Raw genomic sequence first — 17,446 nt, 5'->3', positions numbered from 1 at the left:
TTGATAGTAAGAAGTTTAAACTTATACTCTCAGGAAAGAACTAGAGAAAATTCAGGCTGCTCTAAATGGTTAGAATGGGAGCTCGTCAGTTTGATATAAAATTGGCTTGGTTTGCTTTTCAGATTGGAGGCCTGTCACCAGTGGTGCACCAAAGGGATCAATGCTGGATCCAGTGTTTTTTTTCACCTGTGTTAATGATTTGGATGATAACATAGATGCCATGACTGGTAAGTTTTCAGATGACAACTGTATTGTGGACATTGAAGAAGGATATCTACGATTACTAAAGAATATAGATCAACTAAGAAAGTGGGCAAAGGAATTCCAGATGGATGTAATACCAGACAGGAGCAAAGTGATGCACTTTGAAAGTTAATCCAGAACATGATACACACATGGTTCAGCTATATAGTTTCCTGAAAATGGCAATCGAGGTAAGCAGAGGTAAGAGTGCAGAAACCTGCCTTAATGACTATCGACCAATAGCACTTACATCAACAGTGATGAAGAGTGTTTTGAAAGGCTGGTGATGAAGCATATCAACTCCTGATTGAGCAGTGACACCAATCCATTGCAGTTTGGCTATTGTAGAAACAAGTCTATGATGGATGCCATCTCACTGGCTCTAAACAAAGCCCTGGAACACCTGGACAGCAAAGATGCATAAGGCTCTTTATCGACTACAGTTCGATATTAAACACCATCATCCCTTCAAAACTGATCAGCAAATTCCAAGTCCCCATTGTGTAATTGGATCATAGATATCCTCACTTCCAGACCACAATCAGTGAAGATTGGTAAGAACTTCTCCTCCACAATCTTCATCAGTACCAGTGCATCACAGGGGTATGTTCTTAGTCCCCTGTTCTATTCAATTTATACCTATAACTGTGTAGCTTGGTATGACAATAAGACCATCTACAAATTTGCCCACGATACCATGATAGTGGGTTGTATAAAGGGGAATGAGTCAGCATAAAGGATGGAGATTGAAAACTTGGCTGAATGGTGCATCAACAACAACCTTGCACTCAATGTCACCAAAACTAAGGAGCTGATTGTTGACTTGGGAAAGGAAAGCAAGAAGTTTACAATCCAGCGATCATTGGGGGATCAAAGTTGGAGAGGGTGAGCATATTTAACTTCTTGAGACTCACTATCTTGGAAGATCTTTCCTGGACCCAACGCACCAATTGCATTGTGAAGAAAGCATGCCAGCACCTCTACTTCCTCAGGAGTTTGGAGAGGTTTGGCTATGACACCAGAAACCCTAGCAAATTTCTACAGAGGTGTGGTGGAAAGTGTGCTGACCAGCTGCATCAAGGTCTGGTATGGGAACACCAATACCCCTGCACGTAAAGCCTCCAAAAGGTAGTGAACACACAGGCAAAACTCACCCCACAATAGAGTACATCTACAGGGAACACTGCCATTGGACAGCAGCAGTAATTATCGAAGACTCACACCATCCTACACATACTCTGTTCTCACAGCTACCATTAATCAGAGACTTGTGCTCTTTATTGATTTTCTTTCTGTTCTCTCTATTCCAGAGTTTGTTCACATTCATTATCTGTTTACAATTCTTTTATTTGTTTACATGTTTATGCTGTGTACAGTTTATTTTTGCACTATCAATAAATGGTAATTCTGCTGTGCCTGCAGGAAAAAGGAATCTCGGTTGTATGTGGTGCCATGTATGTACTCTGACAATAAATCTGAATCTGCCATGTAGAAAGAGCTGTCAGAAGAGGAGGTGGAGGCAGGACGAGTAACAGTATTTATGAGGCATCTGGACAATTATTATCTAAAAAAAACATAGAAAGAAATCAAATTAATACAGTCAAGAGGATTAGAATAGATGGGCATAATGGTCAGCACAGTTGCTGTGGGCCAAAGGGTCTGTTTCCATGCTGTACAATTTCATGACTGATAGTCATATGTAAGTATAAAGCAGATAGCTAAAAATGAATTGTCTTTGATAGAGCATGAGTGCCTTTTTCAAAGACATTTGATTTTTCCATTGAAATCTTCTTTCAGTGTACTCCCGAAGAGCTTTTAGTTTTGCACCATGTCCTTGTGCCTCCTCCGTGGATGACTCCAGTGTTTCAAATGCCTCATCATCCATCATAATGTGACAAAGAGCATAATGTTTTCATCGTGCTCACCTTCATTCCACTGGGACAACAAGGTGATAAAGTTAGTAAAACATGCCACATCTTTTGCTTTATAATTAGTGATAACATAAAATTTTTAAAAGTTCTGTTGAGCCAACATACTTCATTGTAAAAGATTGAGAAGGTATTTACTGTTGCGATACTAAGGATGAAAAATTCTGTTATGTGAATAGACTAGCAAATTAATTCCCTTAAGTTGGTCAGCAAGTGCCAGACTGTTGTGCAGCACAGAATTACCAGTGTAACTCATTCTAAGAAGTTGAAAAACAGTGGTTATGTTCCTAATCATTGACAAGGAGAAGCAGATTTGGCCTAATCATTATTGTTGTTGAAATTAAGTCAACATGACAAAGGACGAGACATTGATGACTAATATTTATTCATACACCAGATGGGTAGAAAATCTCTATCTTCCTCCAATAGTCAAGGATATCGGAAGGGCACTGACTTCCACGTCTTTCAGCTCTATTTATTATTCAGGACCATTTCTTGTTTTCTCCCTGTGTTTCGTGTTCTCTCCTGCAACAGGAGACTTCACTCTTGTCAGTGAATGCAGCTATTGGAGAAACACATTAAAATCATACATACCAGGATTTGTAGCTGTGAAGAGTGCATAGAAAGAGGATGAGATACAAGGATATCAGTCGTCGTGTAATGGGATATTTTTGACAAGGCAGAATGAAAAGGTGATGTGATGTTCTCTGCAGGGTCAAGCTCAATATGTACTTTCCTGGTGCAATCTTTAAGTTATTTCTTGAGCTGAAGCTGGTGTTTGGGATAATAGTGCCGATAAATTATTTCTAAAGCTAGGAAGAACATCCCTCACTGGCTGCTCACTACCCAGTCTAGAATAAGGCAGCTTTATGGTGATCTGCAGACTATTAGCATCCAAGATTCAATTTCACACTTTTTTTCTCCTATTTCCAATATGAAGCAGCTTCAAGAATTATTTATGATTTATCTTTTAAATACGAGAGCTGAATCATCTTATGGAGGTCCTCATCATATACACTCCAATGCAAATGAGACCAAATTCAAAAGAAAAAGATTGAAAGTTAATTTCCTTAAAATCTAAGGACATACAGGTGAGGAGATCCCAGTGAGAAGAGTTAATATTATGGGCCAGGTTTTTTTTCTGTGTGGCATCCTGCACCATGATGTCAAGGTGAGGATGCAGGTTAAAATCATACACAATATAAAGAATCTGGGTTTGATCATTCTTCATAGTTTAATTTTTAGTTAAACTTCAAAACCTTGACCCGCTCCCCAGAAAAGGGATGGATTAATTTTCTTAAAATCAGGAATTATATTGCATAAAATTCAAACATCCCACGGTTTCTCATGACAATCAACTTCTGATATGCCTTCTGTGGGATCTCTCATTAAATGGGAACATTTGGAAATGTTTTTATTCATAAAGTTCACTCGAGAAAATATACATATTTAATGAATTCAAAGAGATTCTATTAAATGCAGAATTCAAACACGCTATCAACACTTTGAAATTTGTGAGAAATTATGAATGCATATCCTTTTAAAAGTGTTAATTCAATTCACATCTGATTGATTTACGGAAGGATTTGAATAATTAGAATGAATTGGCAGTTTATAGGAAATATCCAAACACTTCTATGATTGGTTATTGTTGTAATTAGAGGAATGGACAAAAACATTGCAAAGACTGAATCTCTCGGGAAGGAATTGGCTCCATCCATCATAGATCAACAATATAAATAAGATTTTGGTAGAGGGGATGGTGGACCAGAGCAAGCTCAACAGTTGAAATATACAAGTTCTGGGGAGACTGAAGCAACTTCAGGAAGTGTTGTGCTGAGTGACAGTGGCAATTCATGTCACTGAAAAATTGTGAATCATTTTCAAAGCTGGATCTAGAGGTTGGCTGAAAACTTTAGCCTGTAGGGAGCTAATATGATTTCTCGGTTTAGGTGGGGGTGGAGGGTGGTGGATTCAATGAAAAGGCTGTGGTGGCGCACATCCTCAATGCAAACCAGCCCCGCTTGTATCGCCACGTGGCATCGTCAGAGGTTTCTCTCTGACTCCAGTATCCCTTCCAGTGCGCACCCTGGGCAGCGATTATGATGTCACAATGCACCAAGTGACTGAGCTCATGCTGCCCTTAAAAGGGGCGCGCTGAATTTGAATAAAACCGGTCATTAACGACCCTCAACGTGGTGGTTGTGTTTCTTCCACTGCTCACACCGCCACAACGCAACATTTTATTTAATAATTAGGAGGCAGTCCTTTGAAGTAATGGAGTGCAGCAGTATAGAACCTGTGTGAAATACCAACCCAATAAGCGAGTTAGTGGACTGTTTGCAGAAGTTTTCTGAATCTGAGGAAAGTGTAATGAGGCTGTTAGGAGGAGCTACACAGAATCAAGGACAGGGTATAGAAAATAAAACACAACAGGACAGTACAGTACAGGCCCTTCGGCCCTCGACCTTGTGCCAACCCATATATTCCTTAAAATTATTAAAACTTCCCTACCCTGTAACCCCCTATTTTTCTTCCATCCCATGTGTCTGTCTAAGAGTATCTGAAATGCCCCTAATGTTTCATCCTTCACCACCATCCCTGGCAAGGCATTCCAGGCACCAACAACTCTCTGTGTAGAAGCACTTATCTCTAATATCTCCCTAAACTTACCTCCGTTTTCCTTGTACATGTGTCCTCTGGGGTTCGATATGCCTGCCGTGGGAAAAAGGCACTGACTGCCACCCTATCCATGCCTTTCAAATTCTTGCAGACCTCCACTAAGTCTCTTCTCATCCTTCTAGGCAATGTGGGGCCCTGATAGGGATTGAAACCTCCCATGTAAATGAAAAGCAGTAGGATATCAAGAAGGCAAATGGAATGTTGTCCTTTGTTATGAAAGGGATTGAATTTAGGAGCAGGGAGTTATGCTGCAACTGTACCAGGGTACCGGTGAGGCTGCACCTAAAGTGCTGTGTATAATTCTGGTCATACCTGAGGAAGAATGTACTAGCTTTAGAGGTGGAAATGAGGAGGTTCACCAGGATGATTCCAGAGATGAGGGGATTAGTCTATGAGGACATATTGAGTCATCTGGAATTGTACTTGCTGGAATTTAGAAGAATGAGAGGGGATCTTATCGAAACATATAAAATTATAAAAGGAATAGATAAGATAGAGGTAGGTGAGTTATTCCCATTGGTGGGAGAGACTAGCATTAGCCTCAAGATCTACATTAGTAAATTTAGGATGGACATGAGGAGCAGTTGATTGGGCAACTGAGTTCAACAGTTGAAGGAAATAAGGTCACTAAAAAAATGAGGGACTATGTAGCGGAGCGGGATGAATCAGAGTGGAAAGGCTTTGGCTCAAGAGGCTTTGGTGAACAAGGGCTGAGGTGGCAATGCAGGAGTTTTTAAAAAATATTTTATTTTGAATTTTTCAAGTTATACATGCATTCACATTCAGAATTCATATACAGTATTTTGATATATAATCATGCTACATCATAAGATAAAGGAACAGAAGCAGGCCACTGGGCCCCTCTATGCTCACATCTAGTTCCAATTTATGGTCTTTTCCCCATATCCATTGATGCCCTTAGTAATGAGATAATTATCAATTTCCAGTTTAAATTCCCGCAATGATCTGACCTCCACCGCTGTATGTGGCAGTGAGTTGCACAGATCCATGACCCTCTGACTAAAGAAGTTCTTCTTCATTTCTGTTTTAATTGGATAACTTCTAATTTTAAGACTATGACCCCTTGTCCTTGATTCACCCACCAAGGGAAACATCTTATCTACATTCCACTCTACCAAAACCTTTCAAAATTCAAAATGTGTCCATGAGATTCCCTCTCATTCTTCTATACTCCAATTAATACAATCCAAGAGCTGCCAAATGTTCCTCATATGTTAGCCCTTACATTTCAGGTATCATCCTAGTAAATCTCCTCTGCACCCTCTCCAACAACATCATGATGGCTTTTAAAACACAAATCTAATCTGCCCTCCCCCCTAACCTCACTTCCCCAAATAGAAAATAAAAAGAAATCCTCAAAAAGTGATGCAGAATTAAGAAATCACCCCCTTTCCCCCTCCCCCATTCGAGAAACAAAAAGGATTTGACAGGTAGGCACACGTAAAGGTAGGTTTTAGATATTACATTTTTTTTCCTTTAGTCATAATCAGTGGGAATGGCAGCCAAGACAGAGGAATGCTCCTCTTGCAGAATGAGGGCCATCAAGGAAGTCAATAGTATCCCTGATGACTTCATCTGCAAGATGTGCATCCAGTTGCAGCTCCTGACAAGCTGAGTTAAGGAATTGGATGAACTCCAGAACATTTGGGAGGCAGAGGGGGTGATACACAGGAGTTACAGGAATGTTATCATACCTAGGAGCCAGGAGAAGGGTTAGGAGGAGAGGAAAAGGGAACAGGCAGGTAGTGCATGGCACCCTTGCAGCCATTCCCCTCAATAACAAATATACTATTTTGGATGCTGTCGGGGGTGGCAACCTACCAGGGACAAGCTATGTTGATCAGGCCTCTGGCATGAGTCAGATTCTGTGGATAAGAAGGGAAAGGAGGAAAAGAAGTGAACTGTAGTGATAGGGGATTCCATAGTTAGGGGGTCAGATAAAAGATTTTCTGGAACAGATAGAGTATTCCAAATGACATGTTGCCTTCCTAGTGCCAGAGTCTGAGATAGCTCAAATTGAGTTCACGGCATTCTTAAGAGGGAGGGTGTGAAGTCAGATGCCGTAGTCCATGTAGGGACCAATGATGTAGGTAGGAAGGGTGAGGAGGTCCTGCAAGGCGAGTTCAGGAAGTTAGGCACAAGGTTAAAGGACAGCATCTCTAGGAATGTTATCTCAGAATTCCTACCTGTGTTGGGTGCTAGTGAGGTAAGAAATAGGAGGATAATACAGCTTAATACGTGGATAAATACGTGGTGCAGGAGGGAGGACTTCAGGTTTCTGGATCATTGGGCTCTCTTCCAGGGAAAGTGCAACCAGTTCCAAAGGGACGGTTTGCATCTAAACTGGAACCAGACTAATGTTCTTGCAGGAAGGTTTGCTACTGCTGCTCCACTGGGTTTAAACTAGATTTGCAGGGGGATGTATAGATAGAGGAGTGGAGGAGGGACAATTGCATGAATCGTTAGAAGTCAACATATTGTTGTTATGGAAATATTCTCAGGTGCATCTATTTTACTACAAAGATTATTCAAGGAAAGGCAGATGAGTTTAGAACTTGAATTGACGTGGAATTATGACATTGTGGCCATTAGTGAAACTTGGTTGTAGAAGGGGCAGATATAGCAGTTCAATGTTCCAGGCTTCCATTGCTTTAGACGTGATAAAATATGAAGGATGAAATGGGGGGAAGTGGCTTTGCTTGTCAAGAAAAATATCACAGCTGTGCTCAGCCAGGATAGATCAGAGGGCTCACCTTCTGAGGCTATATGGGTATAGATGAGGAATGGGAAAGATATGATTACATTCATGGGGTTGTATTATAGACCGCCCAATAGACAATGAGAATTGAAGGAGCAAATCTACAGAGAGATAGCAGATAGCTGCAGGAAACACAAGGTTGTGATAGTAGGAGATTTTAATTTTCCACATATTGACTGGGACTCCCAAAATGTAAAAGGGCTTGATTGTAGTTTGTCAAAATTATTCAGGAACAATTTCTAAATCAATATATAAAGGTATCAACTCGAGAGAGTGCAAACCTGGATCTCCTATTATGAAATGAGACAGGACAGGTGACAGAAGTATGTGTAGGGGACATTTTTTGGTCCAGTGATCATAATGCCATTAATTTCAAGTTAATCATGGAGAAGAATAGGTCTGGGCTTTAGGTTGAGATTCTAAATTGGAAAAAGGCTAACTTTGAGGAAATAAGAATGGTTCTAGAATGTGTGGATTGAGATGAGTTGTTTTCGAACAAGGATGTGTGAGGTAAGTGGAAGATCTTCAAAGGTGAAATTTTGAGAATACGGAGTTTTAATCCTGTCAAGATTAAAGGAAAGGTTAACAGGCTTATGGAACTTTAGTTTTTGAGGGGTTTTGGGAACTGGTGTGGAAAAAGAGAGAGATGCATAACAGTTATAGGCAGAATGGAGCATAGGAACATAGGAACAGGAGTAGGCCAAAAATGGCCCATCGAGCCTGCTCCGCCATTCAATACGATTATGGCTGATCTAATTTATGACCTAACTCCACCTACCTGCCTTCTCCCCATATCCCCTAATTCCTCTATCATGTAAAAATTTATCTAACTGAATTTTAAATATGTTTAATGAACCAGCCTCAACCACTTCCCTGGTTAGAGAATTCCAAACATTCACTACTCTCTGGGAAAAACTATTTTTCCTCATCTCTGTCCTAAATCTACTCCCCCGAATCTTGAGACTGTGTCCTCTGGTTTTAGTTTCCCCAGCCAGCTCAAAAAACCTTCCTACATCTATCCTATCCATACCCTTCATAATCCTATATGTTTCTATAAGATCTCCTCTCATTCTTCTGAACTCAAGTGAATACAATCCTAGACGATTTAATCTTTCATCATAAGTCAACCCCTTCATCCCAGGGATCAACCTAGTAAACCTCCTCTGGACCGTCTCCAAAGCCAGTATATCCTTCCTCAAATATGGAGACCAGAACTGGACACAGTACTTCAGGTGCAGTCTCACCAGTACCTTGTACAGTTGCAACATTACCTCCCTACTCTTGAATTCAATTCCTCTAGCGATGAAGGTCAAACATTCCATTTGCCTTCTTAATAACCTGCTGCACCTGCAAATGAGATACTTGAAACCTCAGGAAGTCTTAAAGAAGACATGAGGTTGCTTTAACAGACAATGTTAAGGAAAATATTAAAGGTTTCTAAGGATACCAGTATAGTAAGAGCAAAAGGATAGTAAAGGACAAAATTGGTCCCCTTAAAGATCAGAGTGGTCAGCTTTGTATGGAGCCAAAAGAGATGGGGGAAATCTTAAAATTATTTTTCATCTGTATTCACTCATGAAACTGGCACAGAATCGTGGAAGAAAGGAAAACAAACAGTGAGATTATGGAACCTATACAGATTAAAGATGAGCAAGTGCTTGCTGTCTAAAAGCAAATAAGGGTTGATAAATCCCCAGGGCCTAATAAGATATTCCGTCGGACCTTGAGGGAGGATAGTGTAGAAATTGTAGGTTGTCTAGCATAAGTATTTAAAATGCCCTTAGCCACAGGTGTGGTGCAGGATGATTGGAGGGTAGCTCACTTTTTTCATTATTTAAAAAAGGCTCCAGAAGTAACCCTGTAAATTATATGCCAATCAGCCTGATGTCTATACTGTAATAGATAAATTATTGGAAGGTGTTCTAGAGAAAGTCTTCCTCCCAACTAAATATTACATGATGGAATACAGACATTCTGAGTTGTATTCCCTTGGAGAAAATCAAGTACAATTTAAGGAGGAAATGTGACACATTTGTTCGGGTGTGGCAACTCTATCTGCAACACATTAGTACACAGATTTAATAATAACCCTTCTGAATAAAAGAAAGACAACAATCCATGCAAGTCATGGAATGACTGAGATAGATGAAGTAGGATGTGGCACAGATGACGTGTTCTTGTATTTTGTTCCTTATCTTTTTTTTTTAATTTTAGGTTACTTTGGATTTTTCTTTAGTTCCTTTAAGGGTCCATGACTTTACCCATAATCAGTTTTTTTTTTGTGTTTGTTTAATTTATATAATCTTCTTGTATTGTTTGTTTGGATTTGTTTAAGTCTTTGAAAATCAAAAATAAAATATTCCAAAACATATGTGTTCTAATTGATTGGATATACCATTATTTGGATAACCAGAAACTGATTAGAGATAGTCAACATGGCTTTGTGCATGGTAGGTCATGTTTAACCAACTAATAGAGTTTTCTGAGGAGATTACCAGGAAAGTTGATGGAGGAAAGGCTGTGGATGTTGTCTACATTGTCTTTGACAAGGTCTAACGTGGGAAGTTCCAACGTCAGGAAGGCTCAGATGCTAGAAATTTATGGTGGAGTAGTGAACTGGATTCGACAATGACTGGACAGGAGAAACCAGAGAGTGGTGGTGGATGATTGCTTCTCAGACTGGAGGCCAGTGACCAGTGGTGCCTCAGGGATTGGTGATGGGACCATTGTTGCTAATCATCTATATCAATGATCTGGATAATAATGTGGTAAACTGGATTAGCAAATTTGCTGATGACACTAAGATTAGAGGATTTGTGGATAGCAAAGATGATTTTCAAAGCTTGCAGATGGATCTGGACCAGCTGGAAAAATGGGCTGAAAAATGGCAGATCGATTTTAATGCAGACTAATGTGAGGTTTTACATTTTGGAAGGACAAACCAAGAAAGGACATACATGGTAAATGGTAGGGGACTGAGGGATGCAGTAGAACAGAGGGATCTGGAATACAGATACACAATTTCCTGAAATGGCGTCACTGGTGGATAGGGTTGTAAATAGCTCTTTTGTCATTTTGGCCTTCATAAATCAAAGTATTGGGATGTTATGGTAAAGATGTACAAGACATTGGTGAGGCCAAATTTGAAGTATTGTGTGCATTTTGGTCACCTTACTACAGGAAAGATATCAATAAGATAGAAAGAGTGCAGAGAAGATTTACTAGGATGTTGCCCAGTCATCAGGAACTGGCAAAGATTTAAAAAGTTAGGATTTAATTCCCTGGAGTGTAGAAGAATGAGGGGAGATTTGATAGATGTATTTAAAATTATGAGGGGCATGGACAGATTTAATGTAAAAAGGCTTTTTTTTCCCACAGAGGGTAGGCAAGGTACTAGGGAGAACTTGAGGGGGAACTTCTTCACATAGAGTGTTGGAGTGTGGAATGTGCTGCCAGCTGAGGTAATGAATGTGGGCTCAATTTTAACATTTGAGAATAATTTAGACAGGTAAATGTATGGGAAAGGTATGGAGGGGTATGGGCTGGGTGCAGGCAAAAAAAATTTCAGCACAGACTAGAAGGGCCAAAGCAGCCTTTTTCTGTGTTGTAATATTCTATGGTTCTTTGAGGAGGAATTGCTTTTTCCAGAGGGTGCCAAATCTATTGAATTTGCTGCCCATTGAAGTAAATATATTTAAGACTAGATTGGATAGATTTTTACAAAGTTGGGGAATTAAGGGATATGGGGAAAAGGCAGGAAGGTAGAGATTAGCCTATCATCAGATCAACTCTTTCTTTGGCTTGGCTTCGCGGACGAAGATTTATGGAGGGGGTAAAAAGTCCACGTCAGCTGCAGGCTCGTTTGTGGCTGACCAGTCCGATGCGGGACAGGCAGACACGATTGCAGCGGTTGCAAGGGAAAATTGGTTGGTTGGGGTTGGGTGTTGGGTTTTTCCTCCTTTGCCTTTTGTCAGTGAGGTGGGCTCTGCGGTCTTCTTCAAAGGAGGCTGCTGCCCGCCAAACTGTGAGGCGCCAAGATGCACGGTTTGAGGCGTTATCAGCCCACTGGCGGTGGTCAATGTGGCAGGCACCAAGAGATTTCTTTAGGCAGTCCTTGTACCTTTTCTTTGGTGCACCTCTGTCACGGTGGCCAGTGGAGAGCTCGCCATATATTACGATCTTGGGAAGGCGATGGTCCTCCATTCTGGAGACGTGACCCATCCAGCGCAGCTGAATCTTCAGCAGCGTGGACTCGATGCTGTCGACCTCTGCCATCTCGAGTACCTCGACGTTAGGGGTGTGAGCGCTCCAATGGATGTTGAGGATGGAGCGGAGACAACGCTGGTGGAAGCGTTCTAGGAGCCGTAGGTGGTGCCGGTAGAGGACCCATGATTCGGAGCCGAACAGGAGTGTGGGTATGACAACGGCTCTGTATACGCTTATCTTTGTGAGGTTTTTCAGTTGGTTGTTTTTCCAGACTCTTTTGTGTAGTCTTCCAAAGGCGCTATTTGCCTTGGCGAGTCTGTTGTCTATCTCATTGTCGATCCTTGCATCTGATGAAATGGTGCAGCCGAGATAGGTAAACTGGTTGACCGTTTTGAGTTTTGTGTGCCCGATGGAGATGTGGGGGGGCTGGTAGTCATGGTGGGGAGCTGGCTGATGGAGGACCTCAGTTTTCTTCAGGCTGACTTCCAGGCCAAACATTTTGGCAGTTTCCGCAAAGCAGGACGTCAAGCGCTGAAGAGCTGGCTCTGAATGGGCAACTAAAGCGGCATCATCTGCAAAGAGTAGTTCACGGACAAGTTTCTCTTGTGTCTTGGTGTGAGCTTGCAGGCGCCTCAGATTGAAGAGACTGCCATCCGTGCGGTACCGGATGTAAACAGCGTCTTCATTGTTGGGGTCTTTCATGGCTTGGTTCAGCATCATGCTGAAGAAGATTGAAAAGAGGGTTGGTGCGAGAACACAGCCTTGCTTCATGCCATGGCTACACACTCTACTGGTCTGGCAAGCCTTCGGATGAACGACGCCTATCTGGTGTAGGCTTCATGGTCAAGAGCTTCATTGCCTCCAAACTCGAAAACCTTCCGACAGGCCTCTCGGACCGAATCATGTCCATGCGACTCCCACTTCAAAACAAGCGTCACATCACCCTCATCAGTGTCTATGCTCCAACCCTCCAGGCGGAACCAGCAGAAAAGAACAAGTTCTACACCGACCTGCGCAACCTCATCCAACGTACCCCTACAGCCGACAAGGTTGTCATCCTGGGCGACTTCAACGCTCGTGTCGGCAAAGACTCAGAAACCTGGCCAGGAATCCTGGGCAAGCATGGCGTCGGCAAGTGCAACGACAATGGGCGCCTCCTGTTGGAGCTCTGCGCAGAACAGCGGCTTGTCATTACAAACACCCTTTTTCAGCAGAGGGACAGCCTTAAGACCACCTGGATGCATCCCCGATCCAAACACTGGCACCTCCTGGACTACATCCTGGTGCGAGAAAGTGACAAACAAGATGTGCTCCACACCAGGGTCATGCCTAGCGCGGAATGCCACACTGACCACCGGCTGGTTCGCTGCAAGCTCAACCTTCACTTCAAGCCAAAGCCCAGGAACAATAAAGCCCCCAGAAAGAGGTTCAATGTTGGAAAACTGCAGTCAGACGAAGCGAGAGGAAACTTCCAGGCAAACCTCAAAGCAAAGCTCGACGTTGCAACCCGCCTCACGGACCCGTCCCCTGAAACCCTCTGGGATCAGTTGAAGGCTACCATACTGCAATCCACTGAAGAGGTACTGGGCTTCTCCTCCAGGAAAAACAAGGACTGGTTTGACGAAAACAGCCAGGAAATCCAGGAGCTGCTGGCAAAGAAGCGAGCTGCCCACCAGGCTCACCTTACAAAGCCGTCCTGTCCAGAGAAGAAACAAGCCTTCCGTCGCGCATGCAGCCATCTTCAGCGCAAACTCCGGGAGATCCAAAATGAGTGGTGGACTAGCCTCGCCAAACGAACACAGCTCAGCGCGGACATTGGCGACTTCAGGGGTTTCTACGAGGCTCTAAAGGCTGTGTACGGCCCCTCACCCCAAGTCCAAAGCCCGCTGCGCAGCTCAGACGGCAAAGTCCTCCTCAGCGACAAGATCTCCATCCTCAACCGATGGTCAGAACACTTCCAATCTCTTTTCAGTACCAACCGCTCAGTCCAAGATTCCGCCCTGCTCCAGCTCCCTCAACAGCCCCTAAGGCTAGAGCTGGATGAGGTTCCCACCCTGGATGAGACATATAAGGCAATCGAACAACTGAAAAGTGGCAAAGCAGCAGGTATGGATGGAATCCCCCCAGAAGTCTGGAAGGCTGGCGGCAAAACTCTGCATGCCAAACTGCATGAGTCTTTCAAGCTTTGTTGGGACCAAGGTAAACTGCCTCAGGATCTTCGTGATGCCACCATCATCACCCTGTACAAAAACAAAGGCGAGAAATCAGACTGCTCAAACTACAGGGGAATCACGTTGCTCTCCATTGCAGGCAAAATCTTCGCTAGGATTCTACTAAATAGAATAATACCTAGTGTCGCTGAGAATATTCTCCCAGAATCACAGTGCGGCTTTCGCGCAAACAGAGGAACCACTGACATGGTCTTTGCCCTCAGACAGCTCCAAGAAAAGTGCAGAGAACAAAACAAAGGACTCTACATCACCTTTGTTGACCTCACCAAAGCCTTCGACACCGTGAGCAGGAAAGGGCTTTGGCAAATACTAGAGCGCATCGGATGTCCCCCAAAGTTCCTCAACATGATTATCCAACTGCACGAAAACCAACAAGGTCGGGTCAGATACAGCAATGAGCTCTCTGAACCCTTCTCAGATCAACTATGATCTCATTAAATAGCAGAGAAGGTTTGACAGGCTGGATGGTCTATTCCAGCTCCTATTTCATGTTTTTATGTTTGAATGATAGTCTGACTTGCAGAGAAATATTAACTTTATTCCCCTGTAAGACCAATCAACCTCACCCCCTTTCAACTGGTTGATGAAAAATGTGCCGTAAATAACTTTTCATGACTCTTTACTGAAATGATGCTGCCCATCAGTGAGGCTGACCTCACCACCAGAATGACTGAAATAACTGTCTGAATATGGCGTAGTCAGTGTTATAGTGTGCACAGCACTATTACAGCAATCCAGGTTTGAATCTGGCATTGGCTACAAGGAGTTTGTATGTTCTCCCAGTATCTATGTGGATTTCCTTCATCTGCTCCAGTCTTATAGAGTTAGTGTTAATTGGTCACATAGGTGTCTTTGGTTAATAAATTTAAATTAAAAATTAAAATAGAAAGCAGACTAACATGTATAGTTTGACCACTGTGGCTAACTAACATTACCTCTTCTGCTGGACAACCTCTCACTCGATGTCACCAAAACCAAGGAGCTGATTGTTGATTTTATGAAGAAAAAATCAGAGATGTACAATTCAGGGAATGCCTCTACTTCCTTAGGAATTTGAGGAGGTTTGGCATGATACTGGGAACCCTGGAAAATTTCTACAGACATGTGGTGGAAAGTGTGTCGACTGGCTGTATCACACTTTGGTATTGGACACCAATGCTCCTGCAAAAGGTAATGTACACAGTCCACGACATCACTGAAAGAACCCTCCCCACCATTAAGAACATCTACAGGGAACACTGCCATCTGAGAGCAGTAGCAATCATCAAGGATCCACTCAACATCTGTTCTCACTGCTACCATCAGCAAAGAGGTATAGATGCCACAAGATTCACACCATCAGGTTCAAGAATAACTGCTAACCCTCCACCATCATTAACCTCAATGACAAACTCAATCAGGGACTCATTTAAGGATTTTTACTTTCACATTTTATTGATTTTTCTCTCTCTCTGAGTTTGGCATTGTCAGTTTGTTTACATTTATTTATTCATTTACATGTGTATGTTGACATACACATTTTATTTTATTTTTGCACTGCCAGTAAGTGGTGATTCTGCCTCAACTTCAGGAAAAAGGATCTCAGGGTTGGATGTGATGTCATGCATGTAGTCTGACAATAAATCTGAATTACTGATGAAGTTACACACAGGAAAGTGATGAGAAAGGAGTGGCCAACTTGCACTGATGGATTAAGTTGCATGTGCACCAAAATAATGGGTACCTACTGCCTCACTATTTATGATTCCTTCCTCTTCCAGAAGTACTGCATAAGATACATTTTTAGGTGATTTCAATGTCGTTGGAGGGAGCAAAATCATCTCATTTATTGTGCAGGAGAACTGGTGAAATCAGAGTCTGTTACTATTAGCACTGCTGAAAGGCAAAATGCTGCTCTCAGGATGAGCTGATATCTATAATATAAATACTTGGCATGCAGACTACTTGCATCTTATGTGAGCGTGGCTGGCAAAACAGAATGGCACATTGTTTAATCTACTGTCACAATCTGTATGTCAGAAGGCATAGATGCCAGCTCAGGGTCAGTGTCAGAACAAGTTTAATCGGGGGGGCATTAGGGTAACTGTGGAGGGCACAATCTGATATTCAAAAACTCACTCAGTATGGGGGGTGTGGTGGAGCCTACCTACCTACCATGAACCTCTTCCATGTGCCCCCACCCTCTGACGTAACAGACAATCGCACTGCTTATTTTGCGTGGAGACTAGTGATGGTGCAGGTGGGGGGAGGAGGTGTCACAATAGCTCATTGGGGGGAGGGGAAATGCCTGTGATTTCCCCCTCCACCCCCCGCCCCCCCATTGGCGCAGGTCCTGTGCCAGCTTCCGTCCTCCTTTGTTTTCCTAATGGATGCAGCTTGGCAGCCTTTCGCCAAAGTGTCAGAAGGGCAGACTGCAGGAATCATTGAGCTAACCTCAGGACAGATTCTGTCACATGTACAGTCCCTCTTAGCTCTGAAGCTGGTTCAGTGTAGGTTTTTTGACAAACCATCTCTGAACTGCTTGAATCCAAATAGCACAGAGCTATTGATGATTCCTGGTCCTCACTGTGTTTTTGTGGACTGCTTGAGCTGATTCTTCATTACTATCTGAGCTTGTGGCAATTTCACTTTGAGAAAACCCAGCAGGAATCAGCAATGTTAAATGTGTAATTGTCAAAGGAAGGCTAAGAATTTATCGTTACTTGTCAAAATGAAATAATGTTATTGATTTCAATAATTATACTGAAAGATGGCAGCAGTCCTGAAAATTATAAGCACGAGTAAAGTATGGATATCCTCAAAGTCAACAGTAGATGATATTGGAAAAGATGATGGCAGTAGATAGCAACTGCTGAGGACTTTTCTTTCTGCTTTTATTATTGAAGTGCTCAGCTTGAGTACTACTACGACTATTAGCATGCATGGAATATTAATGTGCTGTGCATGTTATTCTTTTCAGAAAATATTCTTTGAAATAGACACTATTAATAATAATATTAATGCTAGTGTTTCCTGCATTAAATCCAAGATCAATTTACATAGGACAAATTTTATAGATTAGCAACACGAAAAAGCATGCCATTTCATCTCAATAATATTTTAACCCTTTGGACACCAGCCAATTTTAACCTTTCATAATATATACTCCGGATTGGGTCCATGGATAATCTACAGATTGAATACCAGTATGAACCAGCTGGTGGTTGGGTATAAAAAACAGTCCCAGTAAATGAGAACACGGAGTATATTCACTTGTGGCAGTCCCTGAAAACACGTACACTGAGTCCAAAGAGTTAAAGATTTCGGAGGCACTGAAAACAATATAAATAATACTGCATCATGTTGTGTGTACAGTTAAGTAGATTGTTGCCAATTAA

The 17,446-nt window shown here is 42.3% G+C and overlaps 1 protein-coding gene across 6 annotated transcripts in view; it reads right to left on the bottom strand.

Moving 5' to 3' along the window:
- Positions 1-17,446, bottom strand: part of grm5b (glutamate receptor, metabotropic 5b) — a 266,837-nt gene that overhangs the window by 80,180 nt on the left and 169,211 nt on the right. The window lies entirely within an intron of this gene.

This window comes from Narcine bancroftii, chromosome 7, assembly GCF_036971445.1.
Source record: "Narcine bancroftii isolate sNarBan1 chromosome 7, sNarBan1.hap1, whole genome shotgun sequence".
NCBI classification, from domain to species: Eukaryota; Metazoa; Chordata; class Chondrichthyes; order Torpediniformes; family Narcinidae; genus Narcine; species Narcine bancroftii.
This window is presented reverse-complemented; position numbering and strand designations above follow the sequence as displayed.